Source organism: Pleuronectes platessa, chromosome 1, assembly GCF_947347685.1.
Source record: "Pleuronectes platessa chromosome 1, fPlePla1.1, whole genome shotgun sequence".
Lineage (NCBI taxonomy): Eukaryota > Metazoa > Chordata > Actinopteri > Pleuronectiformes > Pleuronectidae > Pleuronectes > Pleuronectes platessa.
The window spans coordinates 18,889,482-18,913,820 of NC_070626.1; the positions used below are offsets into that span (position 1 = coordinate 18,889,482).

At 45.7% G+C, this 24,339-nt stretch overlaps 1 protein-coding gene across 3 annotated transcripts in view; it reads right to left on the minus strand.

The window, feature by feature from the left end:
* zfhx3b (zinc finger homeobox 3b) overlaps positions 1-24,339 on the minus strand; it is a 134,176-nt gene that overhangs the window by 97,504 nt on the left and 12,333 nt on the right. Inside the window, exon 1 of one of the 3 annotated variants that reach the window (XM_053427385.1) lies at positions 9,445-9,577. The exons of 1 other annotated variant lie outside the window; for it this stretch is intronic. The gene's annotated coding sequence lies outside the window, so the exon portion shown is untranslated. Of the gene's footprint in view, positions 1-5,841; positions 6,296-9,444; positions 9,578-24,339 lie in introns of those variants that run through there. One more of the 3 variants, XM_053427462.1, reaches the window with a different exon arrangement.

Below are 24,339 nucleotides of genomic sequence, written 5' to 3' on the forward strand. Positions count from 1 at the left end.
TGTCTGGACGGAAATATTTTGTAAGACAAAGGTTGTGTGGACGGAGAGTTTTTTTTTTAAAGCAAGGGGAAAATATCTGCTCAAAACACTAGTAGTTAGTGAAGACAAGGCCGACTCCTATCGAGCGCTACAGTTGGAAGTTGGAGGCATGGCCGTCTGTGAGAAGCATCTTTACTGCACAGCACCTGAAGGAAAACTAACACATACAGTACAGTATATGGCCATTAAAGCCGTTGGCAGCTCGGTTCTTGCACCAAAACTTTACACGGTGGTGTCTACAAGTGTCCAGGCAATTTGATCTGGACTGGCAGAGGCCCTCGGGTTGGAAGCGCTTTCAAAAATCCCATCGCTATGGATAAGAGGAATAAAACGGTGGAAACAGACAAATGGGAGCAATGGAGAAGCAAAAACTGGTGTGATATTTTAAGATATGTGGAGCGTGTTAATAAGTTCCTCCTCTTCCTCTCCTCTCCTGGCCTGGCCTGAGTGTTGTGACAGCTCCAGTGCTGTGGAGTTATATTTGAAAAAGACCAGCCTCCTGCCCCTCATCGTCTCACACACACACACACACACTGCAGCCCTTGTTCATCTGCCTTAATGAAATGGCCACATGCCTCCTCTCATCCAAGAGCTGCTTGCACACTGTAGCACCTGGTAGATATAAATCAGCCCTACTGAGCTGTATTTGGGAAGTGAGGCATTAAGCATGACATGGGCTGTCAAAGTTCAGATCGCAGCGACCGCAACATCTAGTTGAACCGCTGTGGAACAGACCCGAGACCAAGGAGCACGCCTATGATCGGCCTCTTATCTTCTGCCTCCCAGCTCCGCATGACATGGCTGCCACATCTGGGCCCCAGCTGGGTAGCCTGCTGAGCACAGCGTAGCACCACCGAGGCTAGGTAGAGGAAACGCTGGAGCACCCACTCTGAACCAATTCATCGTAGGATTCCCTTTTACAGGGATCATCAGCCTTAAAACAGTGGAGATTTGAATGGCTGTAGCTTGCTTCCATTTATCTGCAGGCTTTCTTATCCATGAGCTGCAGGGGCTTGCTGATATTACTGCTGTTTTTAAGTGGTGCAGGTTCTATTTCTGAGCAAGGAGATAAAAGTAGCTGGCTGCGTGTTGGGAGAGCATACTGTATGTTATATATGTGTGTGTGTGTGTGTGGATGTGTGAGTGGAATCTCTGTCATGGGAGCCTGGGGTCTGAAGGTCAAACACTGCAAGGGAACCAACACATTCCAGAGAGGACAGGCGCAAATCTTTGATGCATGCACGTGTCAGCATATTAAACGAGTTAAAGCTCCGGATTTCCACCGCTCCACCAGTCTATCTGACCACTTTATACTTGAATATTAAATATAGGCTCACATGGAATGGGTGGGAATGAGTCCGCCGACAGATGCACAAGACAGAAAGGAGGGAAGACACAGCACGAGAGGGAGAAAGAAGGTAGCAGGGGAGCGAAGGGGTGAGGATAAAGGATTATCTTTCACAGATGTGGCATGAAACCTTGCTCGTCTTAGCCTGGAGCCGCAGTGGAGAGCTGAGGTGAAGGGGAGCGTTGATTACAAGAAGGAAAAGGAGACAAGCGGACAGTGCAAGCAGCCGAGGTTTAGCTCAACCCGACTGTAATTTACATTGCTGGATAATTAGCTTCAGGATCAGGGGCTCAAACCAATGACAGAGGCCTCTCACAGGGATAAAGCAAGCATGTGATGAGGACCAAAGCATTACCTCTATGACACATAACGTTCATTGATTCAGGCTGTCAGAGGGAGCGTGTGTCAAGGGCATACGGAATGCAGCAACTAATGAATGTGAATTCAGGACAGAACGTAACAGATGACCTGATTTTAAACGTAGGAAAAAGATGACATCTGATGGTTGTGAGAGTTGAGGGCTCACTTTAGAAATGGATAACATCGTCTACATTTTCTTTGTGCAACCACGTGCACATGCATACACACACTGGAAAGAACACTACTACAATTTACTTCAGAGGCAGATGTAGTAAAGTGCGCATTTAATACACATTTAATTAATGATGTCATTGTTTTGACATTGAGAGAGCATGTCAGCATACAAGATAAACAAGAACAGCTCTGGGAAGAGGGTTATCGGAATACGAAAGGAAACGGAAAGCTGGGAGATCGCAGCCAAAGTGGTGTGAATCTTAACCCTGGGCCCGGAGACGGCACATCCAATTCCCCATAAATAAGAAAAATATTGTACACAAATCACTAAGCTCAGGATCTGCCACACACTGCACATGCACCCATATATCAGGTCATATGGAAGCATGGGAGACTAAGAAGCCACACAGAGTACCATAATATGAATGAATTGTTACGCAGCGAGTTTCCACTCAGGCTGCTATGCCAGTGGACCGGGCATAGTTAAGAGTCTTTACACATGCCAACTTGTTCTGGGAATCAAGCCATAAGGCATATACGCTGCAAAGCACACACACACACATAAACACACATACACACACATACCACAGACAGAAACCAAGCATAAAAACACTGACAACAAAAAAAAAACACCCAGCCAATCATGCGTGCATGAGCAAACTTGCTTTTCCACATTTGTGCTCACCTCCTTGCTCATACACACAGAAAAAAACATGTTAGCAAGGAGGTGAGAATTAGAGCAGGGGCAACTGGCTCACCCTGAAAGTTCAAGTTGGGTGCCACTACAAATTACAAGTTGACAGCGCAAATTATCCCCAGTGCCTGTTTCTTACGATGTATGCAGGAGTTTGCTGGGCAGCTGCCTCCCGACAGCTGTTCTTGGGTGAGGTATTTGCATGTCAACCACTATCTCTTACAAAAAAATTAAAATAGATGAAGGAAAAAAGAACATCAACATATAATCCCTCTTGAGCTACACTGACCAGCCAATGGCCCAGATCAGCCAGCTCCTGCCGGTTGTCAATGAGAGGACCCTCTGCCCCAGATGCCCCATATCTGAGCCATGAGGTTGGAGAACGATAGGAGCAGTGTAAAACGAGAGGGTGACTAATTGGTTCATAACCTGTAATTGGGGAGATGTAATTGGAGTGGACTCGCAGATGCCAGGTGCACCTTCAGGAGGTGGGGCAGCGGTTTGCCCTTTGACTGGCTATAAGGGAGAGTGTGTGTGTGTGTGTGTGTGTGTGTGTGTGTGTGTGTATGTGTGTGTGTGTGTGTGTGCATGTTTGTGTGTTTGTAAGGAGCAAGTAGGATTAAGTGTGGGGGGAACATGACACTTCCATAGTGAATGCCCCCAAAGAATATAGTTTAGGTGTGGCGTGTGCCTATTAGGTCCTTAAACCACTTGAAAGCCCATATACTGAAAGCTGTCACAACACAGCATAGCCACGCCCAGTGCGTACAGGTACACGTATACAAACATGTACACTCAAACAAAACATGCCTCATGTCAAGCCTCATGTCCACGGTTGTCCAGTCCACTATTGGGAGGGAGAAATTAGCAGATCAACATTTTCTCATGGTTCACATGGTGGGTCAATGTGATCAATGTGCGCATGGCCTACCTCGCCAATAGTACACCTCTCCCAATCAATGTAATGGGGGTGGGTGTTAATTGGGACGGTGTAAGAAGAGGGTGGGTGATGGAGGGTGATGGAGCGTGATGCGCCTCCTGCAGAAGCATCAGAGAAGCTCTACGGGGTCTTAATGAAAGCAGCTTAATGTTGACACGTTTCTTGTTTAATCGCTTGGGTAAGGAATGTTTTTGTACAACAGAGAGAAGCGGATGGTGCGTGTTGAGCTGAATGTAGTACAGCGAGGAAGGTATTTGGAGGAACATCTGTTTTTCCTGCCCATCACCATATGATTATTGGTAATTAACCGTAACGCCTGCAGTTGTGCGGGTGCGGCTATACGTTCCCCTCTTTGACCAGGCTTGCAGGAAGAAGCCATGAAACATGCTACCACCTCTCGTCCTCTGTTGCCAGCCCCCCCGCGTGAATCATGAAATCACACAGTAGTTTGCAAGCAGTACTGTGTCGGGAAGTCACACCCCAAAAGAGCCACAGCACTTCTTCCTGCTTTATTTTGAAAAGCTAAAAATGACACGAGACGGCACTGAATGTCGGAAATGAAATGAGTGCAGGCAGACAACGGCCACGATTGAATTTTCATTTACATAAAGGTTTACTTTGCAAAAGGTAATGCAGCAAGCGGGGGGGGGGGTCCTAGCTACTGAGCCTCAATCGCGAGGAGTTTCTCGCTCTAAAGAAAAGCGGCCTTCACATGCTGCTTTGAACAGGACCACGGTATCCACTTCAAACAGATAGTAAATCAATTCCTCTCCACTCAGCAGCCATGCCTGCCATTTATTGGGGAGAAAAAAGTGCAGAAAATGGCGATGAGAAATAAATCTGCATTGTTAAGTGAGAAGGTATTTCTTCTGTTCGTATGCGATGTACATGCATTGTTAAAAATAAGACTGTGATATTCAAACATTTAAGCTTCCCTTTCTCACCACGCACCTTTTGATGGAAATCTTGGGAAACTTCCAGTGAGGAAATGAATAAATTAAACAGAGGCGATGAATGAGGGGAGACAGTGTGAGGGGGAAGAAGGAGAGAGACATTACAGACTTGAGTGTTTACCCAGCTTGTTTGGTGCATGGTTGTTGTTTTTTTCTCCTGATGAGAAGCTGGGGCTGACAACTAAAAAAATATGTAGAGCACAGGAAAAACCTGCCTGACAGATATTCTGTCTGTCAGCTAAGTGGAAGTAGGAAGTGATGGTAGGGGAAACAGCCTCTACCAGAGTAAAGGATGTTTCCCTTGTGTTGCCTGATGTCTCTCCCTGTTTATACAGGGCACAAGGTTAGTCAACGTGGCATTCAGCCCAGAACACTGCTGCACCACACAAGAAGTTTGACTTACTGTGTAAAAGTCCTACGCAGAAAACCAAAGACAGAATGTAGATTAGCTTTTTTTAAATCATTAATACAAATATTTAAATATAATGCAAAACCTTTTTTTGCATCCTAACACTATTTAAACTATCAATCCCTTTCACCATGAACCATCCATCTGGACCATTAGCTGTAAGCGAGGACATCTGATAGATGTATGGATTTTCCTAAATTTTTGTGTAATTTGGTGAAGATTAATTAACATTTTCCCTCGATCTGCTCATCCTGCTGACACAAGGAACACTGGCAGGTCAGGAGCAGGTCTAAAAATCAGGACACGGTCGGTCTAAAAACAAGGTGGCCCCAGCGAGACCCTGGCCTACCCCCTGCCTCTAAATTACCTAGGCTGACACCATGCAGGGAGAGGCACAGGCCCACTTTAGCTCTGTACTGAAGCCAGTGGCAGAGTGGGTCAAGACCTCCCCATTAGGGAGCAGGTCAAAGCCACATAACTCTTTAGCTAAGGTGAGGGTCACAGCGATGCTCTGTCCGCCCAGGGTCATCCAGAGGTCTCTGGCCGCTGAGGTTCATGGCAATACAATAAAGTAATCAATCTGGACGCTGGACCTTGGTCAATAATATACTCCCAGGCAGCACAGGGTCACCACCTGTTCTCTGGCCTCTCCTTCGACTGTCCTGGCCTCCTGAAGTACCTAGGTCTTAGATTTCACTACCCTGACGAAAGACTGGAAGACTGTGGGGGCATGTAAACAAACCTTAAGTGCAGGCACTATGGTAAAATCTATGACAATCATTATGTACAGGTTATCGGTAGACATTAATGGAACGAGCTGGACTTTCATTACTATAAAGGCTAACACAGTCAGTGTTTTATCACAAATATGTGCCTTTGCTTTGTCGATGACACCTCTGTTTATACGAAATTGACACTACTCACCAATATAAGATGTGTTCTCTTTGAAAAAGTGCAGACGTGCATTTTTCTTGTATTGTTTTGTACCTCTATCGCACAGAGAAAAACTCCACATGCAATGTATAGAGCCCAACGATGATATTCTGTTAGTCCTGTTTTCGTCCAAATTTCCCTCAGGTTGTTGTGGCACACATTGCCAGCACTGTTTGTTTCCCTCCCCTTCCTGTTCTTCCCTCCATGCCCTCTCACGCTCGCCATGAATGGAGGCAGACAGCATCCTTGACGGCTGCCAGGATGAGGCAGCAGTTAATTCTTGGCTGCCCTCCCTCTGCTTAAAGGCAGGTATAGAGTTTCAAACAGCTCCAGCTGGCTGGATACAATGGAGATCTCAGTGCAGGGGCAGAGTTCCAAGCAGGTGAACTAACCTCTCCTCTTTTCCCTCATAGCTCTTATCAGTCTCCCAACAGCCGAGCCACTAACACCCCTGCACCTCAGACTCTGGGTTTTACTGTATCTTGCTCCAATTCCAGCTGACCCAACCCTCGAGTCTCACACCATTTCCTGGTTGACAGTCACTGCATCCTGTGTCGCAGAGAAACATAAAACTACTAAGATAAGATCTGAAATATAATCTAACACACTAATGAAACAGTGCAGGTCTATAGACCAGACATGAAAGTCCACTGCTATGGCAGTTGTAGTAAAAAATGTACAGCGTTTGTTTATCTGAACATGTGCTTGTTTTGAGTGGGAGACATGACCGGTATTTTCACTCATTGTGTTTCTTCATCTCCCTCCTTACTCTTCCCTGAGCTCTCTCCTGCCTACAACATGACATGTCATTAGGCAGTATAATCAGCATGCTATTTGCATATATCTGCTTTATTTTATTGATTGCTCCTCATTCGTTAAGATTCAGGGTATATAATTAATGACCAACCCCCTTAGTGCCACACCCTGGGGACAGCTAATTCCACTGCATACCAAGGGGATTTCAGCAGAGGGCACAAGTGGGCTTGTCACAACGGGCATCGGGCCAGTATCAGTCCCGGTCGCCTCCCAGCCTGCGGCTGTCCTTGGTCCCAGCCAGCTCCTCTAACAAGGAGAGCCCTTCCCGGGCCGCGTTAACTAAAAGGACAATTATCTTGAGAACAATGATGCTTTTCACATCGGCTGTGTTGTCATTAATGCAGTGGATCTGGTTACAGCAGCCAGCCTAAGCTAATTAAGGAACGCTATCTGTGGACTCTCATTGCTTCTTAATTAAGTAAGATTCATTTCAAAATGAGGACAAACAGTCATTTTTTCTGAAGGGGAAGGATGTTTTTTTACCTTTGAATTTTGTTTGAATTCACTGATTTTCATTTGACCAAAACACTTACACTTAGCCGCACAGCAGCTTAGTTAACATTCCCTTCATAGTCTCACAGAGCCGACTGTGTTCAAGTCCTTCCCCTGCAACTCAACCAGTCAAACAGAGGGATCTATAATAATTAGGTATAACCTAGGTATAAACATCATTTGAAATATGAAGCCCTTGGAAGCAGCTTTTGGTAGTAATGCCACAAGCACTGTTCAGGCACAGTACACCTTGCTTTTCTTGTATGAGTGCGGTCAGATAATGAGTCACTCTGTGATTCTAGACCCCAATGTCTGAAAAACCCTTCTCCTCCTTTAACAATGCATTCTAATTAGAAATGGCTGAGTGACGGACAAACTGGATGCTCTGAGAGCAGTTGTTTTGCGCAAAGACAGCTGACTGTTTCTTTCCAGGGAGCCTGCTGACCTTTTACACAGGAGAGGGTTGTTAGTCACCAGTCACTCAGCACTGCCTGACAACACGGGGAAAACTGAATGAGAGAGAGGGAGCGTGTACACGTGTGTGTGAGTGTGTGACTGTGTGGCATTCTACAGAATTTCCTGCATCTTTGGCTTCTCTAAGACAGACTGATAAATGTGCAGAAGCTAAAATGACACATAAGCTCCTTCAAAGTCAAAGCATATCCTTTCAAATGACACATATTATTGCAATCCAAGGCCTCCAAGACAATAGCTCTGGCTCACTGGCTACTAAGGTTATGTATTTTCAGTATCTAAGGCGTGTGTGTGTCTGTGGTGGTTCAAGTGGGACCGAGCAAATGTGTAAACACCGACACACATGAGCGCAGGGATCTGGTTTGGCAAGTATATATGTCCTTGCTTGCTGGGTATTGTGAAGGAGGCTACAGCTGTTGATTGTGATTAAAATGTAAACAAAAGCCGAGTTCAGAGAAAGGGCGAGTATGTGAGTTTGAGGGTTGGTCAAATCTCACACTCCATCACACCCACCGAGAAACTCGTATTCTTAACACACGTTTGGTTACAGTGCATACAGCAAATCTCCTATTATAGTGTGTGCAATGTTGAGAAAATTGTAAAAAGAAAACCGATCGGAAACATGGAGATCCTGTACGAAGCCCTGAATCCCTATCAGCTCTCAATGAGGATTCATCTCATCCCCGTGGTCCCTGGGTCTGGGGTCATCATGACCCCATCGTGACTGCTCTTCACATCAACAGCAGCGCTGCTTCTTCCATTTACTCTGCTTTTAGCCTCTCAACAAGAAAAATGTACTGTTTTAAGTAATCCTTGTTTGTACTGACCATAATTGATTGGGTAATCCTGGTTTAACATGCACTAAAGCCAGTGCTTAAGAATCTATTAGGAGGGCTAGCAGCTTAAAGAGGCAGGATCTATCTAATGTCGACTGCTAGATCTGTGTTTCTGTGCCTAGAGGTGGGAGGCATTTGATGACCCTTTCTACGCTGACCCACATTAAGCCCTAACTCTTCATCATATGGCCACTTCCTTGTCTCTCTCACTCTCTGCTTCACATTTCCTTCACTCTGTTCCTGTATTTCTCTGCCTGGTGGCACAAAAATACCTTCACGTGCCAACATGCCACCAAGGTTTATCCTCTGACCTCTGCCAGCAAATCTCTTGGCATGGTTCCATCAGCCTGGTGACACAGTTCTGGCAGTGTTTAAGCCAGCTTCCCCACAACCCAGTCCCTACAGACGCCATGCCAAAAGTCCCTGTCAACTCGACATGACACACGCCACCGTACACACTCATCACTGTGACAACCCTGTCATAATCAACACAAATCTCTCAGAGTCAGCACGAGCAACAAAGGTATTATGGAATCCGGAGGAAGGGGGAGCAGGGAGGGGGGAGGCAGACACACTAAGTGCAGGTGGTGGCACGATCCCGGTGGCTCTGGGATGTGGCACCAAGTGTAAATGTGACTGTGCACGTGGGACAGCCAGACAAGAGGAGGGCTCATTCCTGCTCCTCCTTTGGCCCTGACTGCTGCTGTGGTTTCTACATGACGCAGGAGGAGGTGGGGAGGTCTCTCTCTCCCTCCCTCCCTTACACACACACACACACACACTCATACACACATCGAGGAAAGAGGAGAAGGAGAATAATCCCCACCAAGACCTCTGCCCTAATGGGGCCCACTACTGTAATTACAAGGCACAGATTTCAGATCAGGCACTTAAGTAGCCAGCTAAGAGTGCCCAGAAAACAAAAAGCTCTGTAATTATCGTCTGCCTCCTCTCTCCCCAGTGCAACTTCAGTTACCTGTCATGCTGCTGTTTTGTCAGGAGTCCGTTGTTTCCTGGATTCCCCCTAATCCATGGCTGGAAGCAGCCCTGGCAGTGCGCCTGCCTGTGCAAGATGCACATTTCAACTCGCGGGGGCGAGTGACGACATGGCACACAAAGATAGCAGAAACCTGAGTCCTCGCAGCCCCACAAGTACATGAATGCATTTTTTTTACAAGAGAAGGGAGGCAAAGAAGGAGGGGGAGTGTTCAGTTTGCTCTAGACAAAAGATCCATTGTGCAGTGAAACTTTATATACATATTAGAAACTTGAAACCCGTAGCCTCTGCGAGCTGGATTCTTGTAACTGTGAACAAGATAACATTACCTACCATTCTTTCCTCCTGTCCAAAAGAAAAGGAGAAAAGCCTTCACTCTTATTTTTCTGCAAGGGTCTTATTCCTCATGATGGATTCCTGTTTTTTGCGGGGTCATCTAATATCAGCGATAAGAGAGCTGTGGTCTCCAGGCAGTTTTGTGGCCCATTAAGTAACACATTCCCCAGGTGGAGCAGAGCAGGAGGCACAGCGTGTCGACAGAGATTTGCACTCAGCATTCTCTTAGCTTACAGTCACCATCCGCCTAACCTCTCAGGTGTTCCAGAAGGAATGTTATGTCCATTCCTAGACTTGCTCATTCACCCACTTCAGCCTGGAATGTAGTGTACGTGCACTTCCTTTGCTTTAATTATACTTCTGAACTGGTTTCCAAACAAAAGCAACATACTGTATGTCTTAACATGCTTGTACTTTTAAATCTCTCGCTGTGTTACCTGAAACCGTTCAGAAAGTTCCCTTTTCTTCGACAGCCAAGTTCAATATCCATATGCACAGTGCTAATAGATCTGAGACGCACAGCAAACATCGGGAGCAGAAGTTGTGTTCTGGAGTAAACGACGAGGAGATCCCTGGAATAAGTTTTCAAAAATAAATGTGTCACAAAAAAAAAGAAAGAAGTAGTAATCAAAGCCTGGGGAGCATCAAGAATTCAGCGCATCCTAAGTAAGTGTGTGTCCACACAGCTGGGAAAAGTTCCCGCCATGCTGACATCACCAATATCAGACGTGTAATTAACCTGTTGCAGCCATGCAGTCAGGGGGGAAGGCCGGACAGCCAGGCTCATAATGATAACCCGTACAACTTGTAATTATTTTTCTCGAGAGAGAGAGACAAGCACAGACACAGACACTGACACATATCCACTAACTTACAGACAAAAAGGAGGACCTGTAGATAATAATGCCTTAAACACAAGCAGCAGCATTCAGGACAAGATGTGTTGTAACTAATGTGCAACACGGGTGACATACAAATGTCATAACAACCAGCTTATAACATCTAATTTCTGCCTAGGGGCAATGAGTGTGGTTTACTACAGAGAAACACAATGACATAATTAGATCAGGCGCTGGACAGTGTTTTGGTGTTCTGGACATGGATTCCTGCTTACTGCATGAGTTCAGTACATTGTCATGTCATCACTGTATTGCACTTCAACCCAGGTATTAAGCAAATTGAATAACAGTATTTTACAAGGACTCGACTAAGCTGCCGTGTGATGTTGTATTCCTTATTTTTTATATGCTGCTTATGCCCTAAAAAAATAAGGAGCTTTGGTCGGCAATAGCACCCATTGGAAACACATTAACCCAGTAAAAGGCCAGCCGGTCCCATCAGGCAACTTTCAGCTCTGTGCAGAAACAAGACAAAGGCTGAGAATCTGAATTTAAAATGTACTTTTGTTAAGGGGAAAGGTCAAGGTATGAGAACCATCTGTACAAACAATAAATCACCAAACCCTTCTTTATAACAGGACACTACAAATATGAGAGAGGGGTGACTAATGCTGATTCTTTCCATTTTGGTTCTGGCTCACTCTTTGTATCATAAAAAACATTCTGTAAGTGTTTGGATAAAAGACGGCCTCCATTTTTACAAGCTCTATTAATAGGGGCTTGAGGTGGATGATTCATAATGAACCAGACCTGGGTTTTGTCAACCTCACTTGTTCCATGAATGCAGAGGTTAACTTTTTCCACTTATCTCGATCTAACTAAAAACAACTATGACCGGCCCACATTCATTTGTTTGAAAACTCCACTGTGCCCTTGTGAACTCACTGCTCACTCCTGTTTGACTGTTGGTGTGTGCCAGGAAAAAGAAACATGAAAGCGTGGTGTTCAACAGAGAGCTAACCACTAGCGAACAATTTGGGGGCCTCAGCGCTCTCTCACGGGGGCTCCGCTGGGTGACGTCCAGTCAAATGATGTAACTGGCGCCTACTGCGAGGGAGCGTAGGTGGCCCTTTGTTATTGCCCCACACCACGGAATGATCATATCAAAGAGTGGAAATCACACTGATCCCGTGGACTCCAAATGAAAAGTGTCTTTGTCTTAGCTCATTCTCCGTCTCACGCTGGGTTGGGTTCGGCCCGGCTGCACTGTGATCGTCTCGGCTGAGCTGAAGCAAGTATCGGGCCGGGTTTGGTGCGGTCAACTTAGACCCAGGGAGCCTTGAGAGTAAAGAGGGCTCTAAGTTCGTTTTAATAGGCACATTATTTCTACCCCTAACACCCGCACAGGCTCCACTCTGAGCCATTGGCTGTTTGAAGTTGGTAACAGCTGTAGTGTTACAGCCTTTATATAGAGGTCAGCACAGTGACTTCACTTAAAAGGAGAGTGGGACTAAAGGAGGGAGAGAGAGAAGAGAAGAAGAGAAGGCAGTGGGAGGAGAAATAAAGAACAGAGAAAGAGTGAGAGGTGAAAGAATGAGTTAAAAAAAGAAAGAGTTACTAGTGTGGCGAGGGATTAGCTGAGGGAGAGGTTAAAAGTTTGTGGAGTTGCATCTGGCCTCCTGCCTGCTCTGTTGTTTATTGCCGCGGGCCTGTAGATCTGGTGCCAACATTAACCGCACCTGAACTACTCTACAGCACTCGTGCATACACACACACACAAATACACAGACACAGACACAGGAACAAAACAGGAAGAGACATACGCGCAGCCTGCACTTCTCTCCAGTGCTTTGGCAAAATGTTTCAGTGTGCCAGCCTTTTCTCCTCGCTACAGCAAAGTTACTGTGCATGTGTATGTGTGCGTCTGTGTGTGAACTACACTTGCAGATGCCAAGTCATGACTTCTCATTTGTTAATCCCCTGTTGCTCCTATTACCCTCGTCTTTCCCTTTCCGTCTTTGTGCTCTGTCACTCTGGATGACTGCCTTGCTGCAAAGCCCTCGCCCGCCTCAGCCAAATCTCTCTAACTCAGTCTCCCGGAGCCTGGTCTGCAAACAGCTCCAAGTCCCCTCAAACCTCCACAATAAGTTCAAGGAACACGCGGCAGATGGGAGTTCTCATGCTCCATGTAAGAGTCCTACGTGCCATCAGCGAGTAATATAACACTGACTGCACCAGAGACATACACAGGGTCAGTGTGGGCAGGAATCACACACAAAGAAGAATGCTAGGATGCCACCCACAGCAGAACCCTTGGGACAGACCCTCCTCTGTTCAACTTCTCTCTTTCACTGGAATTCCCCTTAATAATGTGCCAGCTTACACAGTGTGCACGCACACAAACACGTACGAAAATTGTCAAGACGATGGACGGCCTGAAGGGAAAGGAGGGGAGCTTGCAAAAGGACAGTTGGAAGACACTGGGTCGGGGCGTTGAGGGCAGGGTAGTCCTTTTTGCCCCAGGCTGTATGGACAAGCCTGGCAGCCAATTAGTGCAAGCTGAAGCCACCCCCACCGCCCGACTCCCCTCACCCCTGCCCCTCCACTCAGCCTTGCCCTGGTCTTCTGAACTTGGTGTGGTCAGCGCTGGAATGTTGAAGCAGGTCATGTTCACATGCACATCAAAAGCGATTAAGTGCAAGCCTCCTGGATTAAGATGAGTCTGTGGACCTTCACATCTCGGGCTAACCTCTTGAAAGCACTTGGCTTCCTCCTGCCACAACAGTATCCAAGTTCGCCTTGGCCCGACACAGGCCGCTCCTTTGCTTATGGAAGTAATACCAGATTACAGAGCAACTGTTGTTAAATGTTGATATAATGTGTTTTCTCTTGCTCTTTTTCCCCGTCTAGTTGTTGTTACAGCTGCTCTTTAACAGCGGGACAACTCGCCGTGCTGCTCTCGTACGGCTTACTCTGCGCTAAATCGACATTTCACTCCAGTTTAACATACGTGAAATGCATAGGCTACACAATGTGGCTGTGAGACGGAACTTCTCTGGGTGATAAAGCCTGTGGTTCTGAACTCATGGTGCATGTGTGGCACATTTCACACTGTAAGGCTTGACCTTTTCCTTCTGCTCCGTTTCACTGCTAAATCCCAGCTGTGCATAGTTTGTTGGATTCCTCCTCAACAGCACGGTGAGGGTTAACTAATCCTTCTGTGACTCAGGTATATGGGACATGTCCTGACAGGCGACCCCATAACTCCAACACTCAGTGCAGGGATTTGCACAGCCCACAAAAAAAGGGGGATTTTCACCAGAACAAGAAGGCCTAAGAAAACAAAGAGAAGAGGAAATAGGAACACCTCCTTGACAACATTCTTGTCTTTGTTGAATCATAGTAGGTGAGGATAAAAGAAACACCCATCAAAACACTCATTCATAAAACATACCACCTTCAGGTGCTTGTGGTGAAAGGAAGAGTGTGACAGGGTGAGAGACAGGTCCCCGGGTACAGGTTAGTGGGCACAGCAAAGTTAGAACTCACACACAGAGTGTATTAACTGAAACCTGCTCTGTGACTCCCTCGCTCCCCTCCCTCTTTCTGGGTGTACATGTGAGGACCCAGCAGGCTGGAAGCTCTCCCAGGGCCCAGATGCTCTCTGTCAACACCGAGATTCCAGAGAGGAAGCAGGGCTTTACAGCAGCACAAGCTGCACACACAGCCAGGACCTGCAAAGACCAGGAGCCAGGAGAAGACAACCTGCTCCACATAAACACAGACCTCCCTGTCTCCTGTCTGAGCCACTAGTTCTGCTTCCTGGCTCGGGTTGGGCTTGGTTCAGAGAAGGCTGCAGCAGCAGTCGAATGCATGGGAGTGGGAGAATGAACCACAGAGTTGCTCTAGCCGGGCCGGGGCCCCCTCTCCGCCTGCCACCGTCAAGAGGTAAATAGCTATTGGCTGCTCAATAAGTGGCTTCAGTGCCTTGGATTGAGGGGCCTTTTTCCCCCACACTCTCCCAGCCTTGACAAGCATGTATTGACAGAGCAGTTACACACTAACCCATTGGGGGAAATCCTCCACATTGTGCCCCAGGCAGCTGATAAATGGAACTCATACAGTACCTGTAAGCATGATCTCCTACGCATGGACACGCAAAAGTGCATTTGCACGCACACACAGCTCAATACTACCATACTAATGTAGACGTGAGTGAAGAGAATAGGGACTTTATGATATATAATGCAATAAACCGATAAAGCTGCGGAAAGGTAAAGAGAGGGAAAGGGGGTTACATATAGTGGATGAAGGGAGCTTGTGTTTCTGTCTCAGACACTGTGTCTTACATCTAGAATCCATGGGCAGTGTACTTTAATTAGAGTAAGGACAACACACTATACAATGGTGATCAAGTTTGTCAAATAAAAAATTACCGATTTGAATTGTTAGTCAAGACTCAAATATACAGAAGGAAGAACGAAGAGCAAGAAAAGTCTTGTCATGGCAGAAAAAGATGTCACTGTCAATCTCCTGTCACATGTGAGCCTCTGCAGCCGTCCAGGGGAGGAGTCAGAGCAGTGAGGGATAGGAGGAGTCAGGGCTAGAGCCCCCCAACGCATGGGGGGGTGGGGGAGTGCTGTCCTGTCTTGTCCTCGCGCCCCTCCACCCCTTTTTCATGTCCGATCCACTGCTGATAAATAGCTAGGGGTGCAGTACTCGCTTTCACTTTGTGATATGATGTCAGTAACCTTCATTGATCTGCGGGCGGGCAGGCAGGCCTTATCGCTGCCTCTCCCTTGTGATATACTGTGATCCGGGGCCCTGACTGCTTTTTAATACACTGCACTTTAGGTAGCGGTGTCGCAGGCTAACCACCCTGCCTACTAACACCTGAGGCCATATTTTACCGCGGTGCTGTGATGGCCAGAGAGATTACACAGAAACTAACTCAAGGAGAGCCTGCCAGCAAAAATGATAACGCCGGCTAAAGTGGGACAGTGGGGCGGTGAATTCTTTACCCCCCCCCCCGTGTATGAAGAACAGAATCAAATCTTACAGATGAAAATTTAAATAGATACGACTTATAAAACTTGCATATTTTGACATAAATCCCCCATCAACATCGTGCACTTAGCAGACTAAACCTATGACAGAGCTCTCGTGTCTCTTGTCGGAACATTTCAATCCCGTGACTCCGTCGGAGGCTCTACCTGCGCTGTATTTTTAAAACTAATCAAGTCCCTGTGTCAGAACATAGAGCTCGTGTTGACAGACCATGGGGCTCTTAGCAGGGCTGAATTTAGTGCTGACAGCCACTTCCTCCCACCAGTTTCATACACGCACACACTCTCGGACAACACCTGAGCGGATTGGTCGGGAGTCGAACCAATATCATTAGCAGGTCATTTCACTGTGGTAAAGGAGGAGAGGATTAATGCCACTTTCACGTGCACTGTTAAAGTGACCGGAACTCTGGGCCAAGATGGAGGGAAGTGAACAGTCTAGTGAAATATCCAAGCTGAACATTTGGCCACAGGGACTGGACATGGTGGCGCTGAGAATAGCGATTAAGCCAATATCAAAAAACTAAAAAAAATGTTAAAGGCAAGGTTACATGTAAGTGTAACTATATAACCTCTAATATACAAAGAGGCATACTCCAGTTTACCACCACCCCCATGTACACGGGTTGCGAGAGGCTCCAGATAAAGGAGACCGGACGACTAGCGGGAGAATTATCCCAGCTATTGATTTTAGCTGTTGGGTATTACAGAAGGAAACAGCGGGTTTATCAGGCCAGGATCCCTCTGCACTTTCACTAACTAAACGAGTATTTTCCGGGCTTATCAGGCAAAAAGCCTATTACTGATGGTCTCAGCCTCCCCCACAACTAGACAAAGAGAGAGGTTTGGCCACCATCATGTAGCCACCGGATGGGTTAGGTTGCACTGCTCTTTTGGGGACCTCTAACACTTACACGGCACTTCACAAACCCAAACCCATGTCCATATATTCAGCACCAATATAAAAAGTCCTCAGGGGTGTTGCAAATTGTTCATACTTATGTATTTTTATGGTTGTCTGCTAATGGACTTGTGACCTCCTCAACCTCCATCTTCCTCTCTTGTTGTGTGCCTCGCTCCCTGTGGGTCAATGTCATTTCTATGGCTTCTCTATATGAGGACTATATCCAGAGATAATGGGAAGTGCTATAATCCCTGTGAGGAGCCTAATGCCGGCCTTAGTCACAGGAGGAAAAAAAGGTGTATGTTTTAATTACAGAGTGAAAGATCCACACAGATACCTGCGAGGTGCCTCTCCCAGAATCCTCAGCGAGTGTCTTTCTTATCTGTGAAACCTGAGGAAAGCCCTGTTCTCAGTATGCACGCTGCCCTGTGTTAGCTGGCATCAATTAAAAGTGCACTCGTTATTTTAAAACGAAATTATACTCAGACATTTCGAATGTATACCCCTTTCCCGATATTAATAATGAAGAAGAGTAGAGACAGAGAAAATTTCCCCCAGCAATTACTGTGGAAATCCATACACTGATCAATGTGCAATCCCAAGGATTGTCTTAATACGTATAAAATATAGACAACAGCACGTGCGTATGAATGTGCATGAATTTATCGTGGCGTAAAACGACCCCAACAAGATGAGAATATTATTGAGCAGATAAAAGCTGTGTGTAATGATTTACATATTTCATCACAGGCAGCAATGAAAGTAAGTGATTAAACACAAAGTGAGAACGAGAGAGAGAAAGAGGGGGTGAGAGGAGGAGTATTGACAAGACTGAACAAGACAAACGGCTAAACAGAACAAAATGATAAAGAAATAAAACGACTTCCCACTTGGGTCAGCCAATCCTAAAAGTCATCATGGAACAATAAGACATATTGGTTGAATATGTCTACCAGATGCTTTAGAGTGTGTGAGTGTAAGTCGGTCTCTTCTAACTAAATATTACAAGACAAGCCTTCATCCATTATGTCACCGCTTAAAGTCTCCATGATCTATTCCACAAGGCGAGGACAGAGTGGAGAGTGTCAGCGGCAGTGAGACGGGGAGGACGACAGGAGAACCGTGGCCCTGACTTGGCACCCGCGAAGGGGCAGTGCTCTTCTGCCCACCGGCCTGTCTTTATGTCTCCAAGTCAGCCCTGTAATTTGCTTGGGGCGGAGATAAATCTTATCTCAGAGACCTGATTAAGTTTTTAATTTACACTCCAATCAATAGCCCGGGTCTATTGGCAATGTGTCTAAAACTCTATTTACCAAAGGATTCCCTGCTATCAATTGATCAAGGACCCGGCAGCCATAAATTATGGGAACATGTGTGTGTGTCTGTGTGAGACAGAGAGCGAGGGAAACGGAGAGAAAGAAGTACAAGAGTGAGAAAGTGGAAGAGCCAGGTCGTATGTGACTGATTTTAGGATCGGAAAAAAATATATGAGATGAAGCCTACATGACCTGAGAGTGACACAAACACACAAAGCCCTGCTAAATATTTCTTCAACAATATTCACTTCAAACAGCTAAATCTACCTATGGCAGGGAGAGGTGCAATGTAAATGAGCGGCAGCATCAATGCAAAACCCCAGACTGACTCACTGCCACGAGACTTCTAAAAGACTCACACCCGGAGCTCCCTTTCTAAACGTCTGGACAAGTAATACCTCCCACTTCCGGCCCTTTCTGCATGAGCGCTGTTATCTGTTTACAGTGCCTACTTTCCCAACGGAACTGTAAAAAAGGAATCTGCTGGGATCTGGGTTCCCCACACAGAATTCTTACTTTACAGCTCTCCTCCAGCGCGCCCCCATGAAAATCCTGCCTGGGAAACTGAGGGAAGGATTGTTCAGGCCTTAAGTTTACACGTATGACATCCAGGGAAGAAAAAAAAGCAATTTTTTTCGGTCGGCTATTTCCAGCAGTTCACATGTTTGGTTAGGATTAAAGAAGATGTGAGGATTAGCCACGCAGCTCTGAATCAGAACTGTAAAGGTCCAAATAATCTTACGTGAGACCACCTTCACCCGATAACCACGTGAGGTTCTGTGAGAAAACAAAGGCAAAGGCATCGTTCTGTTGCAGAGTGAAAAAGAAACAAGGGCACAGATACAGTTCAGCCTCCTCTCTGCTGTTCGCCCCGCAGAGGAAGTGGAGGGGAGGGGAAAGAGGGCAGCGTTATCACTGTGGAGAAAGTGTCGTCATGGCGGTTCTGCTCTGACCCTGCTGACTCGCCGATTCCTTAACATGAGATCATTTTAGACAGCTGACCTCAATATCATTGTGCTCTGAGGACGAAACGGATCCAATGAAGCTTCTTATTACCCCGCACCTCCACCACTATCGCCCTGCCTCCAAAACAGGAGCAGGACACAGTTTTAAAAAGCCCTAAAATACAGAAGTCTCCCTTCTCCTCCTGCACCACCATTAAGATACATTAAAGACAAAGTAAACAAGTCCTCTCTCCTCCTTTTTCCGCGGAGATATAAATAAATGAGAGGAAAGATATTCTTAAGAAATCCCTTATTGACAAAGTAGATAAATGCAGACTTTGCTATGTCAAGGGAAGAAACCATTCCCACAGCTTCTCAACAGGTCAGTCGCGCCAGCGGTCCGTGTTTCCACCCAGTACTTAAAAATTGCAACGTAAAAAATAAAATGAGGTAGAGAAATATTGTTGTAACAAATGTTTGGGAGGATGTTATGTAGTACCATGCCATTAGTGGAGAGGCTGTCTGGTAAAATCAGGCATAAACATGTGTCAGAACTATACATAATTATAGTTGAAAAACTTCCGCATGGGAGTATGAATCACCTCTGCAGCTGGCTGGCGTGGCAGGAGAGCACACAGCAGCCTGCTATCCTCACCTTCATAACAGCACGGGGGGGGGGACATGGGAGACATGCCGGCTAAAGAAGACAGACGGGCTCACGCTATGTCACAAAGCCCAACTTGCTGGTCCTCTGCCGGATTATCTAAAGAGCCACCGACAGATATGTGTAATCAGCCCCATCCCCATGTTTCTCCCTCTCACTCGCTGCCTCTCTGGCTAATGTCTCCGCCTGATTCGATTGAGGCAATTAGGCAGTAATCTATAGAGCTAGGGAGTGATGGAAACATTTCCCACTGTCCTCCTCATGTTTCTCAGAGCTGCTATAATTAGCTAACTTTGTTTCTCATTAAACATCAGAGCAGTATTTACATACCCGGATCCAATTTGGCTCTGTAGCGCCTATTCCTTATAAACCGTCTTGGAACCCTGAAACATGTCTATAAACAAAGGAACCGGGGGGGAAGCTGTAATCTGCAGTTATTTCATTCAAACATTTATATATATTTAAACAGAGTGTATCTAGAACGCGCGGATTAGAAACAGTGTCAGAGGATGTGTACATAATGCAGCAGCAGATGATCGTTCCACCGCAGTAGAAGTAAATGAATGCTATATAGGCCTGTTATGTTGGTATGTTTGATTCCAGAAATGGAGGATGTATGCTTCAATCCCTGGTTTCAATGAGCCATCGAGGGAACTGGAACGCTAGACCCACTTTTATTCCCCTATGGCTCATATCCAGTTAAACCCTTTTACAGGGAACGGGAAAATGCTGTATCACACAGAATGATGGGGGAGAACAGTCAAACTCAAATGCACACGGACATATCTTAACTGCCTCATTTGAGAAACTAGGAAACAGAGTTTAACATTCTATAAATTATCCTATTTCTGATATTTTAAAGAAAACACAAAGCGAGGCTGAAAAGTTGAAGTGTTACAAGTTCATTGGTGAGTAGTAGTGAACTTTCCTTGGTGTTTCAAACATGTAGCTCCATTTTATACATCATCCATCTCCAGAGTAATTGCAGAATTCTTCACATTGCGGCAGCACAATACTTTAGAGTTAGTGTTTACATACATACATCTGAACATAATCATTCCATTCATTTCCAAACATCATGGAGAAGGGTTACTGTAATGGTTTTAAATAATATATTCTATAGTTTGAAAGGAATTCTGATATATTCAAATATATATATATATTCAGTGAAGGCTGAGAGATAAAACATACATTTTATTTTATTCTATATATAATTTGCACTTATCCCCACAGGAAAATAAGTTCCAGCCACTAAATAACGCTCCTTCACTGCAAACAAAGGGACACCTAACAGTCAGCTAAATTAAACAGAAAATAAAGTTTGATTTCACTGATATAAAGTTTATAATCTCTTTTTTTGATTTACAATATCCTTTAATATTTCTATGATGTAGATTTTAAAGTCTATCTATGTTTGTGATACTTTTAAGAGACAGGTAAGCCCATTAAAAACAGGAACCAATCATAAAGCGATACAAGGGTCATCAGGAGATGACTTATCCCCGGGCAAATCTAAAATATCAAAAGGCATCATTTCAATAGATGATTGACTGTGAAGTTTAATCAAAAAACCCTCCATGCTTTTGACGTTGTGCTGAAGAAATAAAAGAATTACAGATGGACGGACCTACTTATCACTATTTCTGGGGGTGGGGATAAAATGCAATGGTGAAAGAATTCTAAAATGACATTCAACAGCAAGGGGATGCGGGAAACCCATGCAAACCTGAGCTGTGGCTGAGTCTGTCTGAGCGCACCGCAAAGCAACCTGTTGAGCTGAACAACAGAGGTCGCAGGAAGACACAGAGAATCCCAAAAGAGTGGAAATCTCTTTACAGCGACTTGGGCCTGTTGCAGCTCCACCAGAGTCGGATGGAAAATTGTAAACTTTTTTTTCCTGTTGATATGCAAAGCAGCGTGGATAACTTTGTGTCACCATAGTAACGCTGCCCCTGCTTTGCAAAGATGTAATGATTAATGGTGCTTTTGATAACACGGACGAAATCGGTGTTCCAGCACGGACACAACGTGTGTGTAGTGCACGTGTGTGTAGTGCATGTGTGTGTTGTGCTGGCCAGGGACAGCAGCAGGAGCACTGACATCCTAGTGATTACCGCAGGCACCACAGCTAGGTACAAAGCTAGCTGTCGGTTTGTGTAGGTTTCTTCAAATTTCCGCAGCACTCTTTATAGAGTTTGTGCAGATATATCTTCTTGAGAGAAAGCAAACAAACTTATCTAGCCGACATTTAGACAATTAAAACGCTGCTAAAACAAAAGGTTCTACATTCAGGCCGCCTACTGTCAAAGGTTAGCTGCTTCTTAAATCCCTGGTTGTAACAAATCACTAATGACACTTGAGCAGGGATTTCTAACCATAAGTTAAAGTGCTGCAACAGGTAACAACTTGATGTATATTGTTAAATGCAGCTATACCACATTAGTTTAACTTGGATTTTCCTCTCATCTTAAATCCTCCTTAAGATCGCCTGTAACTATAATGTGTGCGGGATATGTATACTTAATGTTATTGGAATCAAGCACAAACAGATCACATGAATTCTGACAGGTCGAACAATCCTACAGCTTTAATAGCTTAATGTTGGGATGTGACTAAAGCGCACAGAAATCCAATCTACTCTTGCTTGCCTATGGTGTGATGTGGTGTAGCTTGAATACAGGCTGAGGAGAAGGGTAATTCAATCAGCAACACTCCGGCCTGACACAGATTCACTTTGTCAGTCGCGCTTTACCAGTAATTCATCTTTCTGAAAACAGAAACAAACCCGACAATCATTTCTTTCAACTCCAATACCTGGCAAAGGGGCGGGTGAAAATGTAATAACAGGCTTTCATTGGCTAACACCGGGATGTCTTCAGAGGAGCAAGTTTCCTTTTCCCGATGCCGCTGACAAAGTGAAAGCTAGTTAAGAGTGAGAAAAAGAGTGTAATTCCTGTGATCACGCCTTTAAATGGACTATATGAACGCACAAATGCATTTGACTCCTCGTGGAATGCATAAGTAAACAGAGCCGTGTGGAGGGGTCCAGATGGGCAGGCAGGAAGGCCTGTGCTCAGCACCCCTCTGGCCCTGTGTGCATAGCTGCAGCCGGCCTGGCCTGAGCCACAGAGGGTTAACTGCACTGCCCAGTCACAGGCGTGAAGTGAAACAATGAAATAATGGCAGCGAGTGAACGCTCAAAGGCAGGGGGCAGGGTGGGTGTGTGAGGGTGGGGGCTCGCCATAGGCTCCTGCAGATGTTGCCGGGCCTCGGCGGGTCACACAATCACATGTATTAGCATTCCTGATAGAGGGAGCCCGGATTAGGGAGCTGAATGCCTTTCTCAACTCTGTCAGGGTTTGAACACGCTGGACAGGCAACAGCACAGGGAGAGAAATCCCAGACGTGTGGTGAGGGAAGGTGGGAGACAGGCGTCGAGGGAGGACCGGGTCACAGAAAGAGCCGGCACAATGTTGAGGGCACGGAGGGAAGCGCAGAGAAAGGCAAACGCAGAGTGAGATTGACAGACAAATTGCACCAAATTGACTAAAACAGCTAATGAAAGAGTTTAACAAACAGACAATAAAGAGAAATCAAGCATGTGATAATTAAACGGTTTTGTGAGGGTGGCAGAGGGAGTGCACATGTGAAACGAAGATTTCTATTTGCGGCAGAAGGAGTGAATGAGCGGAGACAAATGGCTTTCTTTCTTCTTTGTGTGTCTGAGCGAGCCGGGGCGAGCGAGAGAGAGGGAGCAGAGACAAAAGCTTTCCTGAGTGGATGTGTGCTGTCCCGTCCTTGTTTCCCAGGACAGAGGTCTGGAGAGGCCTCATATTTCTGGCTGCTGTCAGGCCGGGGGTGAGAAGCAGAGACAGCGAGGGGCAGCTGTTTTCTACGAGGTGCCCTGACTCCCTCACACTCGACCTTTTGATCCAGCTCGGCTTCCTAGCCTCCCCCCCCCCCCCCCCCCCATGTGTATGTACGCATGAGTGTGTGTCAGCCTATATGTATGTCGGAGGGGGGAACACATGAAAGTGGGGGGTGTAATTGGCGTAGTAAGTGGGCACAAGTGGTGGCAAACCACGGAACACACACTAAAAGTGAAGCAGTAAAACCGAGTGAGAGGCAACACTAAGCCCGTGTTTCTGCTCGGTTCCTCTCTCTTTGTTTTAGCACAAGACAAATAATTTCCCAGGAATGCGGCAGGGCCAGTTTGATATGGATGTGTATTCAGCAGAGATTGAAAAATATAGAGGTGGCAAGACATAGTAAGATATACTAACACAAACACAGTGAAAAACTCCAACTCCTCTGCCAATGGAGCTCTGCTGTACAACTAACTAACTTTCTAACTCATCTGACTTAACTTTCTAACTAATCCATGCGTCTGAGGATTAAAGGAGAAATCCAAGACATACGTGAAATAGTAAATATCTTTTGTTCATATTTCACACATCCTCTTCTCCGGTGATGTTTTAATACAGTCTCCTGTTTGCATATTTTTTATAATCTTGCTTGCTCCAACACACCACAACAAATTCTTTGTATGTGTTAACCTACTTGGCAAAGAAAACCTGATTCTCATTCTTATCAGGTACACCGGATGATAACATGAAGTCATAAAGCCATTCTGAAGTGTGTGCAAGTTGCCTCGCTTGCAGAATTGCTAATGTTCTTTAATTAACAAAAACAGTATTCACACCTTTTAACACAAGCGCCCGATTGTGGTTTCACGAATACAAATAATGATATTTTGTTTGCAACAACAGGAAAAGACTCATATTTCAGACTCTGGTTCTGTATGA